Genomic DNA, 21528 nt, shown 5'->3' on the forward strand with positions numbered 1-21528 from the left:
AGACTTGGTTGAGACTCTCCTGGGGGCCATCCACCCAAGAACAGGTCAATGGGCTGTGTTCGGTAGAAAGGGACACCCAGAATTCCCTTTGTTTTGCATATTAAGTCACTTTGGGTCTCACCCTAAGTTACGAGGGCAATCCAGACGTGGACCCCTTGCTCACTGTTCTCAGAGAGACACAATTCCACCTCACTGATGATGCCCAATAGGGCTGAAACACGTGTATGGGGTTGCTGTTGGTACTTTTGTTCAGAGGAGAATTGCCTAGCATTTCGGTGGTGGACTGCCCCTGGCCAGGACATAGACAGATATGCAGGGATACTTCTCCTCTGTGAAATGGACAGTGACCTAAAGGCTTGATTGAGACTCTCCCGGGGGCCATCCACCCAAGAACAGGTCAATGGACTGTCTTCGTGCTGGTAGAGAGAGACTCCCAGAACCCCCTTTGTTTTGCCTATTAAGTAACTTTGGGGCCCACCCTAAGTTACCAGGGTAATCCCGACGTGGACCCATTGCTCACTGTTCTCAGAGAGGCACAGCTCCACCTCACTGATGATGCCCAACAAGGCTGAAACACGTGTATGGGGTTGCTGTTGGTACTCTTGTTCCGAGGAGAATTGCCTAGCATTTTGGTGCTGGACTGCCCCTGGGCAGGACAAAGACTGACATGCAGGGATATTTCTCCTCTGTGAAAGGGACAGTGAGCTAAAGACTTGGTTGAGACTCTCCCGGGTGCATCTACCCAAGAACAGGTTAATGGGCTGTGTTTGTGCCGGTAGAGAGAGACTCCCAGAACCCCTCTTTGTTTTGCATATTAAGTAACTTTGGGTCTCAACCTAAGTTACGAGGGGAATCCAGATGTGGACACCTTGTTCACTGTTATCAGAGATGCACAGCTCCACTTCACTAATGATGCCCAACAAGGCTGAAACACGTGTATGGGGTTGCTGTTTGTACTCTTGTTCAGAGGAGAATTGCCTAGCATTTCAGGTGCTGGACTGCCCCTGGGCAGGACAAAGACTGATATGCAGGGATATTTCTCCTCTGTGAAAGGAACAATGACCTAAAGGCTTGGTTGAGACTCTCCCGGGGGCCATCCACCCAAGAACAGGTCAATGGACTGTCTTCGTGCTGGTAGAGAGACTCCCAGAACCCCCTTTTGTTTTGCATATTAAGTAACTTTGGGTCCACTCTAAGTTACCAGGGAAATCCAGATATGGACCCCGTGCTCACTGTTCTCATAGAGGCACAGCTCCATGTCACTGATGATGCCCAACAAGGCTGAAACACATGTATGGGGTTGCTGTTGGTACTCTTGTTCAGAGGAGAATTGCCTAGCATTTCAGTGCTGGACTGCCCCTGGCCAGGACAAAGACTGATATGCAGGGATATTTCTCCTCTGTGAAAGGGACATTGACCTATAGGCTTGGTTGAGACTCTCCCGGGGGCCATCCACCCAAAAACAGGTCAATGTCTGTGTTAGTTCCAGTAGAGAGAGACTCCCAGAATCCCCTTTGTTTTGCATATTAAGTCACTTTGGGTCTCATCCTAAATTACCAGGGGAATCCAGACGTGGACGTCTTGCTCACTGTTCTCAGAGAGGCACAGCTCCATCTCACTGATGATGCCCAACAAGGCTGGAACACGTGTATGGGGTTGCTGTTGGTACTCTTGTTCCTAGGAGAATTGCCTAGCATTTTGGTGCTGGACTGCCCCTGGGCAGGACAAAGACTGATATGCAGGGATATTTCTCCTCTGTGAAAGGGACAGTGAGCTGAAGACTTGGTTGAGACTCTCCTGGGGGCCATCCACCCAAGAACAGGTCAATGGGCTGTGTTCGGTAGAAAGGGACACCCATAATTCCCTTTGTTTTGCATATTAAGTCACTTTGGGCCTCACCATAAGTTACGAGGGCAATCCAGACGTGGACCCCTTGCTCACTGTTCTCAGTGAGACACAATTCCACCTCACTGATGATGCCCAATAGGGCTGAAACACGTGTATGGGGTTGCTGTTGGTACTTTTGTTCAGAGGAGAATTGCCTAGCATTTCGGTGCTGGACTGCCCCTGGCCAGGACAAAGACAGATATGCAGGGGTACTTCTCCTCTGTGAAATGGACAGTGACCTAAAGGCTTGATTGAGACTCTCCCGGGGGCCATCCACCCAAGAACAGGTCAATGGACTGTCTTCGTGCTGGTAGAGAGAGACTCCCAGATCCCCCTTTGTTTTGCCTATTAAGTAACTTTGGGGCCCACCCTAAGTTACCAGGGTAATCCTGACGTGGACCCATTGCTCACTGTTCTCAGAGAGGCACAGCTCCACCTCACTGATGATGCCCAACAAGGCTGAAACACGTGTATGGGGTTGCTGTTGGTACTCTTGTTCCGAGGAGAATTGCCTAGCATTTTGGTGCTGGACTGCCCCTGGGCAGGACAAAGACTGACATGCAGGGATATTTCTCCTCTGTGAAAGGGACAGTGAGCTAAAGACTTGGTTGAGACTCTCCCGGGTGCATCTACCCAAGAACAGGTTAATGGGCTGTGTTTGTGCCGGTAGAGAGAGACTCCCAGAACCCCTCTTTGTTTTGCATATTAAGTAACTTTGGGTCTCAACCTAAGTTACGAGGGGAATCCAGATGTGGACACCTTGTTCACTGTTATCAGAGATGCACAGCTCCACTTCACTAATGATGCCCAACAAGGCTGAAACACGTGTATGGGGTTGCTGTGTGTACTCTTGTTCAGAGGAGAATTGCCTAGCATTTCAGGTGCTGGACTGCCCCTGGGCAGGACAAAGACTGATATGCAGGGATATTTCTCCTCTGTGAAAGGAACAATGACCTAAAGGCTTGGTTGAGACTCTCCCGGGGGCCATCCACCCAAGAACAGGTCAATGGACTGTCTTCGTGCTGGTAGAGAGACTCCCAGAACCCCCTTTTGTTTTGCATATTAAGTAACTTTGGGTCCACTCTAAGTTACCAGGGGAATCCAGATATGGACCCCGTGCTCACTGTTCTCATAGAGGCACAGCTCCATGTCATTGATGATGCCCAACAAGGCTGAAACACATGTATGGGGTTGCTGTTGGTACTCTTGTTCAGAGGAGAATTGCCTAGCATTTCAGTGCTGGACTGCCCCTGGCCAGGACAAAAACTGATATGCAGGGATATTTCTCCTCTGTGAAAGGGACATTGACCTATAGGCTTGGTTGAGACTCTCCCGGGGGCCATCCACCCAAGAACAGGTCAATGTCTGTGTTAGTTCCAGTAGAGAGAGACTCCCAGAATCCCCTTTGTTTTGCATATTAAGTCACTTTGGGTCTCACCCTAAATTACCAGGGGAATCCAGACGTGGACGTCTTGCTCACTGTTCTCAGAGAGGCACAGCTCCACCTCACTGATGATGCCCAATAAGGCTGAAACACGTGTATGGGGTTGCTGTTGGTACTCTTGTTCAGAGGAGAATTGCCTAGCATTTCAGGTGCTGGACTGCCCCTGGGCAGGACAAAGACTGATATGCAGGGATATTTCTCCTCTGTGAAAGGAACAATGACCTAAAGGCTTGGTTGAGACTCTCCCGGGGGCCATCCACCCAAGAACAGGTCAATGGACTGTCTTCGTGCTGGTAGAGAGACTCCCAGAACCCCCTTTTGTTTTGCATATTAAGTAACTTTGGGTCCACTCTAAGTTACCAGGGGAATCCAGATATGGACCCCGTGCTCACTGTTCTCATAGAGGCACAGCTCCATGTCATTGATGATGCCCAACAAGGCTGAAACACATGTATGGGGTTGCTGTTGGTACTCTTGTTCAGAGGAGAATTGCCTAGCATTTCAGTGCTGGACTGCCCCTGGCCAGGACAAAAACTGATATGCAGGGATATTTCTCCTCTGTGAAAGGGACATTGACCTATAGGCTTGGTTGAGACTCTCCCGGGGGCCATCCACCCAAGAACAGGTCAATGTCTGTGTTAGTTCCAGTAGAGAGAGACTCCCAGAATCCCCTTTGTTTTGCATATTAAGTCACTTTGGGTCTCACCCTAAATTACCAGGGGAATCCAGACGTGGACGTCTTGCTCACTGTTCTCAGAGAGGCACAGCTCCACCTCACTGATGATGCCCAATAAGGCTGAAACACGTGTATGGGGTTGCTGTTGGTACTTTTGTTCAGAGGAGAATTGCCTAGCATTTTGGTGCTGGACTGCCCCTGGGCAGGACAAAGACTGACATGCAGGGATATTTCTCCTCTGTGAAAGGGACAGTGACCTAAAGGCTTGGTTGAGACTCGCCCGGGGGCCATCCACCCAAGAACAGGTCAATGGGCTGTGTTCGTGCCAGTAGAGAGAGACTCCCAGAACCCCCTTTGTTTTGCCTATTAAGTAACTTTGGGTCCCACCCTAAGTTACCAGGGGAATCCCGACGTGGACTCATTGCTCACTGTTCTCAGAGAGGCACAGCTCCATCTCACTGATGATGCCCAACAAGGCTGGAACACGTGTATGGGGTTGCTGTTGGTACTCTTGTTCCTAGGAGAATTGCCTAGCATTTTGGTGCTGGACTGCCCCTGGGCAGGACAAAGACTGATATGCAGGGATATTTCTCCTCTGTGAAAGGGACAGTGAGCTAAAGACTTGGTGCAGACTCTCCCTGGGGCCATCCACCAAAGAACAGGTCAATGGGCTGTGTTTGTGCCGGTAAAGAGACTCCCAGAACCCCTCTTTGTTTTGCATATTAAATAACTTTGGGTCTTAACCTAAGTTACCAGGGGAATCCAGATGTGGACACCTTGTTCACTGTTATCAGAGATGCACAGCTCCACTTCACTAATGATGCCCAACAAGGCTGAAACTCGTGTATGGGGTTGCTGTTTGTACTCTTGTTCAGAGGAGAATTGCCGATGCCTAGCATTTCGGTGGTGGACTGCCCCTGGGCAGGACAAAGACTGATATGCAGGGATATTTCTCCTCTGTGAAAGGTTCAGTGAGCTAAAGATTGATTGAGACTCTCCCATGGTCATCCACCAAAGAACATGTTAATGGGCTCTGTTCGTGCCAGTAGAGAGACTCCCAGAACCCCCTTTGTTTTGCATATTAAGTAACTTTGGGTCTCAACCTAAGTTACCAGGGGAATCCAGATGTGGACTGCTTGTTTACTGTTATCAGAGAGGCACAGCTCCACCTCACTAATGTTGCCGAACAAGGCTGAAACACATGTATGGGGTTGCTGTTGGTACTATTGTTCCGAGGAGAATTGCCTAGCATTTTGGTGCTGGACTGCCCCTGGGCAGGACAAAGACTGATATGCAGGGATATTTCTCCTCTGTGAAAGGAACAGTGAGCTAAGGACTTGGTTGAGACTCTCCCGGGGGCCATCCACCCAAGAACAGGTGAATGGGCTATGTTCGTGCTTGTAGAGAGACTCCCAGAACACCCTTTTGTTTTGCATATTAAGTAACTTTGGGCCCACTCTAAGTTACCAGGGGAATCCCGACGTTTACCCCTTGCTCACTGTTCTCAGAGAGGCACAGCTCCACCTCACTGATGATGCCCAACAAGGCTGAAACACTTGTATGGGGTTGCTGTTGGTACTCTTGTTCCGAGGAGAATTGCCTAGCATTTTGGTGCTGGACTGCCCCTGGGCAGGACAAAGACTGATATGCAGGGATATTTCTCCTCTGTGAAAGGGACAGTGAGCTAAAGACTTGGTTGAGACTCTCCTGGGGGCCATCCACCCAAGTACAGGTCAATGGGCTGTGTTCGGTAGAAAGGGACACCCAGAATTCCTTTTGTTTTGCATATTAAGTCACTTTGGGTCTCACCCTAAGTTACGAGGGCAATCCAGACATGGACCCCTTGCTCACTGTTCTCAGAGAGACACAATTCCACCTCACTGATGATGCCCAATAGGGCTGAAACACGTGTATGGGGTTGCTGTTGGTACTTTTGTTCAGAGGAGAATTGCCTAGCATTTCGGTGCTGGACTGCCCCTGGCCAGGACAAAGACAGATATGCAGGGATACCTCTCCTCTGTGAAATGGACAGTGACCTAAAGGCTTGGTTGAGACTCTCCTGGGGGCCATCCACCCAAGAACAGGTCAATGGACTGTCTTCGTGCTGGTAGAGAGAGACTCCCAGAACCCCCTTTGTTTTGCCAATTAAGTAACTTTGGGGCCCACCCTAAGTTATCAGGGTAATCCCGACGTGGACCCATTGCTCACTGTTCTCAGAGAGGCACAGCTCCACCTCACTGATGATGCCCAACAAGGCTGAAACACGTGTATGGGGATGCTGTTGGTACTCTTGTTCCGAGGAGAATTGCCTAGCATTTTGGTGCTGGACCGCCCCTGGGCAGGACAAAGACTGACATGCAGGGATATTTCTCCTCTGTGAAAGGGACAGTGAGCTAAAGACTTGGTTGAGACTCTCCCGGGTGCATCTACCCAAGAACAGGTTAATGGGCTGTGTTTGTGCCGGTAGAGAGAGACTCCCAGAACCCCTCTTTGTTTTGCATATTAAGTAACTTTGGGTCTCAACCTAAGTTACGAGGGGAATCCAGATGTGGACACCTTGTTCACTGTTATCAGAGATGCACAGCTCCACTTCACTAATGATGCCCAACAAGGCTGAAACACGTGTATGGGGTTGCTGTTTGTACTCTTGTTCAGAGGAGAATTGCCTAGCATTTCAGGTGCTGGACTGCCCCTGGGCAGGACAAAGACTGTTATGCAGGGATATTTCTCCTCTGTGAAAGGAACAATGACCTAAAGGCTTGGTTGAGACTCACCCGGGGGCCATCCACCCAAGAACAGGTCTATGGGCTGTGTTTGTGCCGGTAGATAGAGACTCCCAGAACCCCCTTTGTTTTGCATAATAAGTCACTTTGGATCTCACCCTAAATTACCAGGGAATCTTTACATGGACCTCTTGCTCACTGTTCTCAGAGAGGCACAGGTCCACCTCACTGATGATGCCCAACAAGGCTGAAACACGTGTATGGGGTTGCTGTTGGTACTCTTGTTCAGAGGAGAATTGCCTAGCATTTTGGTACTGGACTGCTCCTGGGCAGGACAAAAACTGATATGCAGGGATATTTCTCCTCTGTGAAAGGGACAATGAGCTAAAGACTTGGTTGAAACTCTCCTGCGGTCCATCCATCTAAGAACAGGTCAATGGACTGTGTTTGTGCCGGTAGAGAGAGACTCCCAGAACCCCCTTTTGTTTTGCATATTAAGTAAGTTTGGGTCCATTCTAAGTTACCAGGGGAATCCAGATATGGACCCCGTGCTCACTGTTCTCAGAGAGGCACAGCTCCACCTCACTTATGATGCCCAACAAGGCTGAAACACGTGTATGGGGTTGCTGTTGGTACTCTTGTTCCGAGGAGAATTGCCTAGCATTTTGGTGCTGGATTGCCCCTGGGCAGGACAAATACTGATATGCAGGGATATTTCTCCTCTGTGAAAGGGACAGTGAGCTAAAGACTTGGTTGAGACTCTCCCGGGGGCCATCCACCCAAGAACAGGTGAATGGGCTATGTTCGTGCTGGTAGAGAGACTCCCAGAACCCCCTTTTGTTTTGCATATTAAGTAACTTTGGGTCCACTCTAAGTTACCAGGGGAATCCAGATATGGACCCTGTGCTCACTGTTCTCATAGAGGCACAGCTCCATGTCACTGATGATGCCCAACAAGGCTGAAACACACGTATGGGGTTGCTGTTGGTACTCTTGTTCAGAGGAGAATTGCCTAGCATTTCGGTGCTGGACTGCCCCTGGCCAGGACAAAGACTGATATGCAGGGATATTTCTCCTCTGTGAAAGGGACATTGACCTATAGGCTTGGTTGAGACTCTCCCGGGGGCCATCCACCCAAGAACAGGTCAATGGGCTGTATTAGTGCTGGTAGAGAGAGACTCCCAGAATCCCCTTTGTTTTGCATATTAAGTCACTTTGGGTGTCACCCTAAATTACCAGGGGAATCCAGACGTGGACCCCTTGCTCACTGTTCTCAGAGAGGCACAGCTCCACCTCACTGATGATGCCCAATAAGGCTGAAACACGTGTATGGGGTTGCTGTTGTTACTTTTGTTCAGAGGAGAATTGCCTAGCATTTCGGTGCTGGACTGCCCCTGGCCAGGACAAAGACTGATATGCAGGGATATTTCTCCTCTGTGAAAGGGACAGTGACCTAAACGCTTGGTTGAGACTCGCCCGGGGGCCATCCACCCAAGAACAGGTCAATGGGCTGTGTTCGTGCCAGTAGAGAGAGACTCCCAGAACCCCCTTTGTTTTGCCTATTAAGTAACTTTGGGTCCCACCCTAAGTTACCAGGGGAATCCCGACGTGGACCCATTGCTCACTGTTCTCAGAGAGGCACAGCTCCACCTCACTGATGATGCCCAACAACACTGAAACACGTGTATGGGGTTGCTGTTGGTACTCTTGTTCCTAGGAGAATTGCCTATCATTTTGGTGCTGGACTGCCCCTGGCAGGACAAAGACTGACATGCAGGGATATTTCTCCTCTGTGAAAGGGACAGTGAGCTAAAGACTTGGTTGAGACTCTCCCGGGTGCATCTACCCAAGAACAGGTTAATGGGCTGTGTTTGTGCCGGTAGAGAGAGACTCCCAGAACCCCTCTTTGTTTTGCATATTAAGTAACTTTGGGTCTCAACCTAAGTTACGAGGGGAATCCAGATGTGGACACCTTGTTCACTGTTATCAGAGATGCACAGCTCCACTTCACTAATGATGCCCAACAAGGCTGAAACACGTGTATGGGGTTGCTGTTTGTACTCTTGTTCAGAGGAGAATTGCCTAGCATTTCAGGTGCTGGACTGCCCCTGGGCAGGACAAAGACTGTTATGCAGGGATATTTCTCCTCTGTGAAAGGAACAATGACCTAAAGGCTTGGTTGAGACTCACCCGGGGGCCATCCACCCAAGAACAGGTCTATGGGCTGTGTTTGTGCCGGTAGATAGAGACTCCCAGAACCCCCTTTGTTTTGCATAATAAGTCACTTTGGATCTCACCCTAAATTACCAGGGAATCTTTACATGGACCTCTTGCTCACTGTTCTCAGAGAGGCACAGGTCCACCTCACTGATGATGCCCAACAAGGCTGAAACACGTGTATGGGGTTGCTGTTGGTACTCTTGTTCAGAGGAGAATTGCCTAGCATTTTGGTACTGGACTGCTCCTGGGCAGGACAAAGACTGATATGCAGGGATATTTCTCCTCTGTGAAAGGGACAATGAGCTAAAGACTTGGTTGAAACTCTCCTGCGGTCCATCCATCTAAGAACAGGTCAATGGACTGTGTTTGTGCCGGTAGAGAGAGACTCCCAGAACCCCCTTTTGTTTTGCATATTAAGTAAGTTTGGGTCCATTCTAAGTTACCAGGGGAATCCAGATATGGACCCCGTGCTCACTGTTCTCAGAGAGGCACAGCTCCACCTCACTTATGATGCCCAACAAGGCTGAAACACGTGTATGGGGTTGCTGTTGGTACTCTTGTTCCGAGGAGAATTGCCTAGCATTTTGGTGCTGGATTGCCCCTGGGCAGGACAAATACTGATATGCAGGGATATTTCTCCTCTGTGAAAGGGACAGTGAGCTAAAGACTTGGTTGAGACTCTCCCGGGGGCCATCCACCCAAGAACAGGTGAATGGGCTATGTTCGTGCTGGTAGAGAGACTCCCAGAACCCCCTTTTGTTTTGCATATTAAGTAACTTTGGGTCCATTCTAAGTTACCAGGGGAATCCAGATATGGACCCTGTGCTCACTGTTTTCATAGAGGCACAGCTCCATGTCACTGATGATGCCCAACAAGGCTGAAACACACGTATGGGGTTGCTGTTGGTACTCTTGTTCAGAGGAGAATTGCCTAGCATTTCGGTGCTGGACTGCCCCTGGCCAGGACAAAGACTGATATGCAGGGATATTTCTCCTCTGTGAAAGGGACATTGACCTATAGGCTTGGTTGAGACTCTCCCGGGGGCCATCCACCCAAGAACAGGTCAATGGGCTGTATTAGTGCTGGTAGAGAGAGACTCCCAGAATCCCCTTTGTTTTGCATATTAAGTCACTTTGGGTGTCACCCTAAATTACCAGGGGAATCCAGACGTGGACCCCTTGCTCACTGTTCTCAGAGAGGCACAGCTCCACCTCACTGATGATGCCCAATAAGGCTGAAACACGTGTATGGGGTTGCTGTTGTTACTTTTGTTCAGAGGAGAATTGCCTAGCATTTCGGTGCTGGACTGCCCCTGGCCAGGACAAAGACTGATATGCAGGGATATTTCTCCTCTGTGAAAGGGACAGTGACCTAAACGCTTGGTTGAGACTCGCCCGGGGGCCATCCACCCAAGAACAGGTCAATGGGCTGTGTTCGTGCCAGTAGAGAGAGACTCCCAGAACCCCCTTTGTTTTGCCTATTAAGTAACTTTGGGTCCCACCCTAAGTTACCAGGGGAATCCCGACGTGGACCCATTGCTCACTGTTCTCAGAGAGGCACAGCTCCACCTCACTGATGATGCCCAACAACACTGAAACACGTGTATGGGGTTGCTGTTGGTACTCTTGTTCCTAGGAGAATTGCCTATCATTTTGGTGCTGGACTGCCCCTGGGCAGGACAAAGACTGACATGCAGGGATATTTCTCCTCTGTGAAAGGGACAGTGAGCTAAAGACTTGGTTGAGACTCTCCCGGGTGCATCTACCCAAGAACAGGTTAATGGGCTGTGTTTGTGCCGGTAGAGAGAGACTCCCAGAACCCCTCTTTGTTTTGCATATTAAGTAACTTTGGGTCTCAACCTAAGTTACGAGGTGAATCCAGATGTGGACACCTTGTTCATTGTTATCAGAGATGCACAGTTCCACTTCACTAATGATGCCCAACAAGGCTGAAACACGTGTATGGGGTTGCTGTTTGTACTCTTGTTCAGAGGAGAATTGCCTAGCATTTCAGGTGCTGGACTGCCCCTGGGCAGGACAAAGACTGTTATGCAGGGATATTTCTCCTCTGTGAAAGGAACAATGACCTAAAGGCTTGGTTGAGACTCACCCGGGGGCCATCCACCCAAGAACAGGTCTATGGGCTGTGTTTGTGCCGGTAGATAGAGACTCCCAGAACCCCCTTTGTTTTGCATAATAAGTCACTTTGGATCTCACCCTAAATTACCAGGGAATCTTTACATGGACCTCTTGCTCACTGTTCTCAGAGAGGCACAGGTCCACCTCACTGATGATGCCCAACAAGGCTGAAACACGTGTATGGGGTTGCTGTTGGTACTCTTGTTCAGAGGAGAATTGCCTAGCATTTTGGTACTGGACTGCTCCTGGGCAGGACAAAGACTGATATGCAGGGATATTTCTCCTCTGTGAAAGGGACAATGAGCTAAAGACTTGGTTGAAACTCTCCTGCGGTCCATCCATCTAAGAACAGGTCAATGGACTGTGTTTGTGCCGGTAGAGAGAGACTCCCAGAACCCCCTTTTGTTTTGCATATTAAGTAAGTTTGGGTCCATTCTAAGTTACCAGGGGAATCCAGATATGGACCCCGTGCTCACTGTTCTCAGAGAGGCACAGCTCCACCTCACTTATGATGCCCAACAAGGCTGAAACACGTGTATGGGGTTGCTGTTGGTACTCTTGTTCCGAGGAGAATTGCCTAGCATTTTGGTGCTGGATTGCCCCTGGGCAGGACAAATACTGATATGCAGGGATATTTCTCCTCTGTGAAAGGGACAGTGAGCTAAAGACTTGGTTGAGACTCTCCCGGGGGCCATCCACCCAAGAACAGGTGAATGGGCTATGTTCGTGCTGGTAGAGAGACTCCCAGAACCCCCTTTTGTTTTGCATATTAAGTAACTTTGGGTCCATTCTAAGTTACCAGGGGAATCCAGATATGGACCCTGTGCTCACTGTTCTCATAGAGGCACAGCTCCATGTCACTGATGATGCCCAACAAGGCTGAAACACACGTATGGGGTTGCTGTTGGTACTCTTGTTCAGAGGAGAATTGCCTAGCATTTCGGTGCTGGACTGCCCCTGGCCAGGACAAAGACTGATATGCAGGGATATTTCTCCTCTGTGAAAGGGACATTGACCTATAGGCTTGGTTGAGACTCTCCCGGGGGCCATCCACCCAAGAACAGGTCAATGGGCTGTATTAGTGCTGGTAGAGAGAGACTCCCAGAATCCCCTTTGTTTTGCATATTAAGTCACTTTGGGTGTCACCCTAAATTACCAGGGGAATCCAGACGTGGACCCCTTGCTCACTGTTCTCAGAGATGCACAGCTCCACCTCACTGATGATGCCCAATAAGGCTGAAACACGTGTATGGGGTTGCTGTTGTTACTTTTGTTCAGAGGAGAATTGCCTAGCATTTCGGTGCTGGACTGCCCCTGGCCAGGACAAAGACTGATATGCAGGGATATTTCTCCTCTGTGAAAGGGACAGTGACCTAAACGCTTGGTTGAGACTCGCCCGGGGGCCATCCACCCAAGAACAGGTCAATGGGCTGTGTTCGTGCCAGTAGAGAGAGACTCCCAGAACCCCCTTTGTTTTGCCTATTAAGTAACTTTGGGTCCCACCCTAAGTTACCAGGGGAATCCCGACGTGGACCCATTGCTCACTGTTCTCAGAGAGGCACAGCTCCACCTCACTGATGATGCCCAACAACACTGAAACACGTGTATGGGGTTGCTGTTGGTACTCTTGTTCCTAGGAGAATTGCCTATCATTTTGGTGCTGGACTGCCCCTGGGCAGGACAAAGACTGATATGCAGGGATATTTCTCCTCTGTGAAAGGGACAGTGAGCTAGATACTTGGTTGAGACTCTCCCTGGGGCCATCCACCAAAGAACAGGTCAATGGGCTGTGTTTGTGCCGGTAAAGAGACTCCCAGAACCCCTCTTTGTTTTGCATATTAAATAACTTTGGGTCTCAACCTAAGTTACCAGGGGAATCCAGATGTGGACACCTTGTTCACTGTTATCAGAGATGCACAGCTCCACTTCACTAATGATTCCCAACAAGGCTGAAACACGTGTATGGGGTTGCTGTTTGAACTGTTGTTCAGAGGAGAATTGCCTAGCATTTCGGTGCTGGACTGCCCCTGGGCAGGACAAAGACTGATATGCAGGGATATTTCTCCTCTGTGAAAGGAACAGTGAGCTAAAGACTTGGTTGAGACTCTCCCAGGGGCCATCCACCCAAGAACAGGTTAATGGGCTGTGTTTGTGCCGCTAAAGAGACTCCCAGAACCCCTATTTGTTTTGCATATTAAGTAAATTTGGGTCTCAACCTAAGTTACGAGGGGAATCCAGATGTGGACCCCTTGTTCACTGTTCTCAGAGAGGCACAGCTCCACCTCACTGATGATGCCCAATAAGGCTGAAACACGTGCATGGGGTTGCTGTTGGTACTTTTTCTCAGAGGAGAATTGCCTAGCATTTCGGTGCTGGAGTGCCCCTGGCCAGGACCAAGACTGATATGCAGGGATATTTCTCCTCTGTGAAAGGGACAGTGACCTAAAGGCTTGGTTGAGACTCGCCCGGGGGCCATCCACCCAAGAACAGGTCAATGGGCTGTGTTCGTGCCAGTAGAGAGAGACTCCCAGAACCCCCTTTGTTTTGCATATTAAGTAACTTTGGGTCTCAACCTAAGTTACCAGGGGAATCCAGATGTGGACCTCTTGTTTACTGTTATCAGAGAGGCACAGCTCCACCCCACTCATGATGCCGAACAAGGCTGAAACACATGTATGGGGTTGCTGTTGGTACTCTTGTTCAGAGGAGAATTGCCTAGCATTTTGGTGCTGGACTGCCCCTGGGCAGGACAAAGACTGATATGCAGGGATATTTCTCCTCTGTGAAAGGAACAGTGAGCTAAAGACCTGGTTGAGACTCTCCCAGGGGCCATCGACCCAAGAACAGGTTAATGGGCTGTGTTTGTGCCGGTAAAGAGACTACCAGAACCCCTCTTTGTTTTGCATATTAAGTAAATTTGGGTCTCAACCTAAGTTACGAGGGGAATCCAGATGTGGACCCCTTGTTCACTGTTATTAGAGAGACACAGCTCCACTTCAGTAATGATGCCCAACAAGGCTGAAACTCGTGTATGGGGTTTCTGTTTGTACTCTTGTTCAGAGGAGAATTGCCTAGCATTTCGGTGCTGGACTGCCCCTGGGCAGGACAAAGACTGATATGCAGGGATATTTCTCCTCTGTGAAAGGAACAGTGAGCTAAAGACTTGGTTGAGACTCTCCCAGGGTCATCCAACCAAGAACATGTTAATGGACTGTGTTCGTGCCGGTAGAGAGACTCCCAGAACCCCCTTTGTTTTGCATATTAAGTAACGTTGGGTCTCAACCTAAGAAACAGGGGAATCCAGATGTGGACCTCTTGTTTACTGTTATCAGAGAGGCACAGCTCCACCTCACTAATGATGCCCAACAAGGCTGAAACACATGTATGGGGTTGCTGTTGGTGCTCTTGTTCAGAGGAGAATTGCCTAGCATTTTTGTGCTGGACTGCCTCTGGGTAGGACAAATACTGATATGCACGGATATTTCTCCTCTGTGAAAGACACAGTAAGCTAAAGACTTGGTGAGACTCTCCCGGGGGCCATCCACCCAAGAACAGGTCAATGGTCTGTGTTCGTGTTGGTAGAGAAACTCCCAGAACCCCGTGTTTTTTGCATATTAGGTCACTTTGGGTCTCACCCTAAGTTACCAGGGGAATCCAGACGTGGACCCCTTGCTCATTGTTCTCAGTGAGACACAGCTCCACCTCAGTGATGATGCCCAACAATGCTGAAACACGTGTATGGGGTTGCTGTTGGTATTCTTGTTCAGAGGAGAATTACCTAGCATTTTGGTGCTGGACTGCTCCTGGGCAGGACAAAGACTGATATACAGGGATATTTCTCCTCTGTGAAAGGGACAATGAGCTAAAGACTTGGTTGAGACTCTCCCGGGGGCCATCCACCTAAGAACAGGTCTATGGGCTGTGTTCGTGCCGGCAGAGAAAGACTCCCAGAAACCCCTTTGTTTTGCCTATTCAGTAACCTTGGGTCTCACCCTAAGTTACCAGGGGAATCTCGACGTGGACCCCTTGCTCACTGTTTTCAGAGAGGCACAGGTCCACCTCACTGATGATGCCCAACAAGGCTGAAACACGTGTATGGGGTTGCTGTTGGTAATGTTGTTCCGAGGAGAATTGCCTAGCATTTTGGTGCTGGACTGCCCCTGTGCAGGACAAAGACTGATATGCAGGGATATGTCTCCTCTGTGAATGGGACAGTGAGCTAAAGACTTGGTTGAGACTCTCCCGGGGGCCATCCACCCAAGAACAGGTCAATGGGCTGTGTTCATGCCGGTAGAGAGAGACTCCCAGAATCCCCTTTGTTTTGCATATTAAGTCACTTTTGGTCTCACCCCAAGTTACCAGGGGAATCCAGATGTGGACACCTTGTTCACTGTTATCAGAGATGCACAGCTCCACTTCACTCATGATGCCGAACAAGGCTGAAACACATGTATGGGGTTGCTGTTGGTACTCTTGTTCAGAGGAGAATTGCCTAGCATTTCGGCGCTGGACTGCCCCTGGGCAGGACAAAGACTGATATGCAGGGATATTTCTCCTCTGTGAAAGAGACAGTGAGCTAAAGACGTGGTTGAGACTCTTCCGGGGCCATCCACCTAAGAACAGGTCAATGGACGCGGTTCGTTCTGGTAGAGAGACTCTCAGAACCCCCTTTGTTTTGCATATTAAGTAACATTTGGTCCCACCCTAAGTTACCAGGGGAATACAGACGTGGAGTCCTTGCTCATTGTTGTCAGAGTGGCACAGCTCCACCTCAATGATGATGCCGAACAAGGCTGAAACACATGTATGGGGTTGGTGTTTGTATTCTTGTTCAGAGAAGAATTGCCTAGCATTTTGGTGCTGGACTTCCCCTGGGCAGGACAAAGACTGATATGCAGGGATATTTCTCCTCTGTGAAAGGGACAGTGAGCTAAAGACTTGGTTGAGACTCTCCCAGCGGCTATCCACCCAAGAAAAGGTCAATGGGCTATGTTCATGCTGGTAGAGAGACTCCCAGAACCCCCTTTTGTTTTGCATATTAAGTAACTTTGGGTCTCAACCTAAGTTACTAGGGGAATCCAGATGTAGACCCCTTGTTCACTGTTATCAGAGAGGCACAGCTCCACATCACTGATGATGCCCAACAAGGCTGAAACACGTGTATGTGGTTGCTGTTGGTACGCTTGTTCAGAGGAGAATTGCCTAGTATTTTGGTGCTGGATTGCCTCTGGGTAGGACAAATACTGATATGCAGGGATATTTCTCCTCTGTGAAAGACACAGTAAGCTAAAGACTTGGTGAGACACTCCCGGGGGCCATCCACCCAATAACAGGTCAATGGTCTGTGATTGTGTTGGTAGACAGACTCCCAGAACCCCCTTTATTTGCATATTAGGTCACTTTTGGTCTCACCCTAAGTTACCAGGGGAATGCAGACGTGGACCCTTGCACATTGTTCTCAGAGAGACACACCTCCACCTCAGTGATGATGCCCAACAATGCTGAAACACGTGTATGGGGTTGCTGTTGGTACTCTTGTTCAGAGGAGAATTGCCTAGCATTTTGGTGCTGGACTGCCCCTGGGCAGGACAAAGACTGACATGCAGGGATATTTCTCCTCCGTGAAAGGGAAAATGACGTAGTTGAAACTCTCCTGTGGTCCATCCATCTAAGAACAGGTCAATGAACTGTGTTTGTGCCAGTAGAGAGACTCCCAGAACCCCCTTTGTTTTGCATATTAAGTAACTTTGGGTCTCACCCTAAGTTACCAGGGGAATCCAGACATGGACCCCTTGCTCACTGTTCTCAGAGAGGCACAGCTCCACCTCACTGATGATGCCCAACAAGGCTGAAACACGTGTATGGGGTTGCTGTTGGTACTCTTGTTCAGAGGAGAATTGCCTAGCATTTCGGTGCTGGACTGCTCCTGGCCAGGACAAACACTGATATGCAGGGATATTTCTCCTCTGTGAATGCGAACAGGTGAATGGGCTATGTTCGTGCTGGTAGAGAGACTCCCAGAACCCCCTTTTGTTTTGCATATTAAGTAACTTTGGGTCCACTCTAAGTTACCAGGGGAATCCAGATATGGACCCTGTGCTCACTGTTCTCATAGAGGCACAGCTCCATGTCACTGATGATGCCCAACAAGGCTGAAACACATGTATGGGGTTGCTGTTGGTACTCTTGTTCAGAGGAGAATTGCCTAGCATTTCGGTTCTGGACTGCCCCTGGCCAGGACAAAGACTGATATGCAGGGATATTTCTCCTCTGTGAAACGGACATTGACCTATAGGCTTGGTTGAGACTCTCCCGGGGGCCATCCACCCAAGAACAGGTCAATGGGCTCTGTTAGTGCCAGTAGAGAGAGACTCCCAGAATCCCCTTTGTTTTGCATATTAAGTCAATTTGGGTCTCACCCTAAATTACCAGGGGAATCCAGACATGGACGTCTTGCTCACTGTTCCCAGAGAGGCACAGCTCCACCTCACTGATGATGCCCAATAAGGCTGAAACACGTGTATGGGGTTGCTGTTGGTACTTTTGTTCAGAGGAGAATTGCCTAGCATTTCGGTGTTGGACTGCCCCTGGCCAGGACAAAGACTGATATGCAGGGATATTTCTCCTCTGTGAAAGGGACAGTGACCTAAAGGCTTGGTTGAGACTCGCCCGGGGTCCATCCACCCAAGAACAAGTCAATGGGCTGTGTTCGTGCCAGTAGAGAGAGACTCCCAGAACCCCCTTTGTTTTGCCTATTAAGTAACTTTGGGTCCCACCCTAAGTTACCAGGGGAATCCCGACGTGGACCCATTGCTCACTGTTCTCAGAGAGGCACAGCTCCACCTCACTGATGATGCCCAACAAGGCTGAAACACATGTATGGGGTTGCTGTTGGTACTCTTGTTCCTAGGAGAATTGCCTAGCATTTTGGTGCTGGACTGCCCCTGGGCAGGACAAAGACTGATATGCAGGGATATTTCTCCTCTCTGAAAGGTACAGTGAGCTAAAGACTTGGTTGAGACTCTCCCTGGGGCCATCCACCCAAGAACTGGTCAATGGGCTGTGTTTGTGCCGATGAAGAGACTCCCAGAACCCCTCTTTGTTTTGCATATTAAATAACTTTGGGTCTCAACCTAAGTTACCAGGGGAATCCAGATGTGGACACCTTGTTCACTGTTATCAGAGATGCACAGCTCCACTTCACTAATGATGCCCAACAAGGCTGAAACACGTGTATCGGTTGCTGTTTGTACTGTTGTTCAGAGGAGAATTGCCTAGCATTTCGGTGCTGGACTGCCCCTGGGCAGGACAAAGACTGATATGCAGGGATATTTCTCCTCTGTGAAAGGAACAGTGAGCTAAAGATTGATTGAGACTCTCCCATGGTCATCCACCCAAGAACATGTTAATGGGCTCTGTTCGTGCCGGTAGAGAGACTCCCAGAACCCCCTTTGTTTTGCATATTAAGTAACTTTGGGTCTCAACCAAAGTTACCAGGGGAATCCAGATGTGGACTGCTTGTTTACTGTTATCAGAGAGGCACAGCTCCACCTCACTGATTATGCCCAACAAGGCTGAAACACGTGTATACACATGTATGGGGTTGCTGTTGGTACTCTTGTTCAGAGGAGAATTGCCTAGCATTTTGGTGCTGGACTGCCCCTGGGCAGGACAAAGACGGATATGCAGGGATATTTCTCCTCTGTGAAAGGGACAGTGAGCTAAAGACTTGGTTGAGACTCTCCCAGGGGCCATCCACCCAAGAACAGGTGAATGTGCTATGTTCGTGCTGGTAGAGAGACTCTGAGAACCCCCTTTTGTTTTGCATATTAAGTAACTTTGGGTCCACTCTAGGTTACCAGGGGAATCCAGATATGGACCCCGTGCTCACTGTTCTCATAGAGGCACAGCTCCATGTAACTGATGATGCCCAACAGGGCTGAAACACATCTATGGGGTTGCTGTTGGTACTCTTGTTCAGAGGAGAATTGCCTAGCATTTCGGTGCCGGACTGCCCCTTGCCAGGACAAAGACTGATATGCAGGGATAGTTCTCTTCTGTGAAAGGGACAATGACATATAGGCTTGGTTGAGAGTCTCCGGGGGCCATCCACCCAAGAAACGGTCAATGGGCCGGTAGAGAGAGACTCCCAGAATCCCCTTTGTTTTGCATATCACGTCACTTTGGATCTCACCCTAAGTTACCAGGGGAATCCAGACGTGGACCCCTTGCTCACTGTTCTCAGAGAGGCACAACTCCACCTCACTGATGATGCCCAATAAGGCTGAAACACATCTACGGGGTTGCTGTTGGTACTCTTGTTCAGAGGAGAATTGCCTAGCATTTCGGTGCTGGACTGCCCCTGGCCAGGACAAAGACTGATATGCAGGGATATTTATCCTCCGTGAAAGGGACAGTGACCTAAACGCTTGGTTGAGACTCTCCCGGGGGCCATCCACCCAAGAACAGGCCAATGGGCTGTGTTCGTGCCATTAGAGTGAGACTCCCAGAACCCCTTTTTTTTGCCTATTAAGTAACTTTGGGTCCCACCCTAAGTTACCAGGGGAATCCCGACGTGGACCCCTTGCTCACTGTTCTCAGAGAAGCACAGCTCCACCTCACTGATGATGCCCAACAAGGCTGAAACACGTGTATGGGGTTGCTGTTGGTACTCTTGTTCCGAGGAGAATTGCCTAGCATTTTGGCGCTGGACTGCCCGTGGGCAGGACAAAGACTGATATGCAGGGATATTTCTCCTCTGTGAAAGGGACAGTGAGCTAAAGACTTGGTTGAGACTCTCCCAGGGGCCATCCACACAAGAACATGTTAATGGGCTGTTTTCATGCTGGTAGAGAGACTCCCAGAACCCCCTTTGTTTTGCATATTAAGTAACTTTGGGTCTCAACCTAAGTTACCAGGGGAATCCAGATGTGGACCTCTTGTTTACTGTTATCAGAGAGGCACAGCTCCACCCCACTCATGATGCCGAACAAGGCTGAAACACATGTATGGGTTTGCTGTTGGTACTCTTGTTCAGAGGAGAATTGCCTAGCATTTCCGCGCTGGACTGCCTCTGGGTAGGACAAAGACTGATATGCAGGGATATTTCTCCTCTGTGAAAGGGACAGTAAGCTAAAGACTTGGTGAGACTCTCCTGAGGGCCATCCACCCAAGAACATGCCAATGGTCTAGGTTCGTGTTGGTAAAGAGACTCCCAGAAACCCCATTGTTTTGCATATTAAGTAAATTTGGGTCTCACCCTAAGTTACCAGGGGAATCCAGACGTGGACCCTTGCTCACTGTTCTCAGAGAGGCACAGCTCCACCTCACTGATTATGCCCAACAGGGCTGAAGCACGTGTATGGTGATGCTCTTGGTACTCTTGTTCAGAGGTGAATTGCCTAGCATTCTGGTGCTAGACTGCCTCTAGGCAGGACAAAGACTGATATGCAGGGATATTTCTCCTCTGTGAAAGGGACAGTGAGCTAAAGGCTTGGTTGAGACTCTTTTGGGCCAACCACCTAAGAACAGGTCAATGGACTGTGTACGTGCAGAACCCCCTTTGTTTTGCATATTAAGTAACATTGGGTCCCACCCTAAGTTACCAGAGGAATCCAGACGTGGACCCCTTGCTCACTGTTGTCAGAGTGGCACAGCTCCACCTCACTGATGATGCCGAACAAGGCTGAAACACGTGTATGGGGTTGTTGTTTGTATTCTTGTTCAGAGGAGAATTGCCTAGCATTTTGGTGCTGGACTTCCCCTGGGCAGGACAAAGACTGATATGCAGGGATATTTCTCCTCTGTGAAAGGGACAGTGAGCTAAAGACTTGGTTGAGACTCTCCCAGGGGCTATCCACCAAAGAAAAGGTCAATGGGCTATGTGTGTGCTGGTAGAGAGACTCCCAGAACCCATTTTTGTTTTGCATAGTAAGTAACTTTGGGTCTCAACCTAAGTTACCAGGGGAATCCAGATGTGGACCCCTTGTTCACTGTTATCTGAGAGGCACAGCTCCACCTCACTGATGATGCCCAACAAGGCTGAAACACGTGTATGGGCTTGCTGTTGGTACTCTTGTTCCGAGGAGAATTGCCTAGCATTTTGGTGCTGGACTGCCACTGGGCAAGACAAAGACTGATTTGCAGGGATATTTCTCCTCTGTGAAAGGGACAGTGAGCTAAAGACTTTGTTGAGACTCTACCGGGGGCCATCCACCCAAGAACAGGTGAATGGGCTATGTCAAAAACATGTGAATGGGCTTTGTTCTTGCTCGTATAGAGACTCCCAGAACCCCCTTTTGTTTTGCATATTAAGTAACTTTGGGTCCACTCTAAGTTACCAGGGGAATCCAGATATGGACCCCATGCTCACTGTTCTCATAGAGGCACAGCTCCCTGTCACTGATGATGCCCAACAAGGCTGAAACACATGTATGGGG

Source organism: Ambystoma mexicanum, chromosome 2p (assembly GCF_040938575.1).
Source record: "Ambystoma mexicanum isolate Mex_15411 chromosome 2p, UKY_AmexF1_1, whole genome shotgun sequence".
NCBI lineage: Eukaryota > Metazoa > Chordata > Amphibia > Caudata > Ambystomatidae > Ambystoma > Ambystoma mexicanum.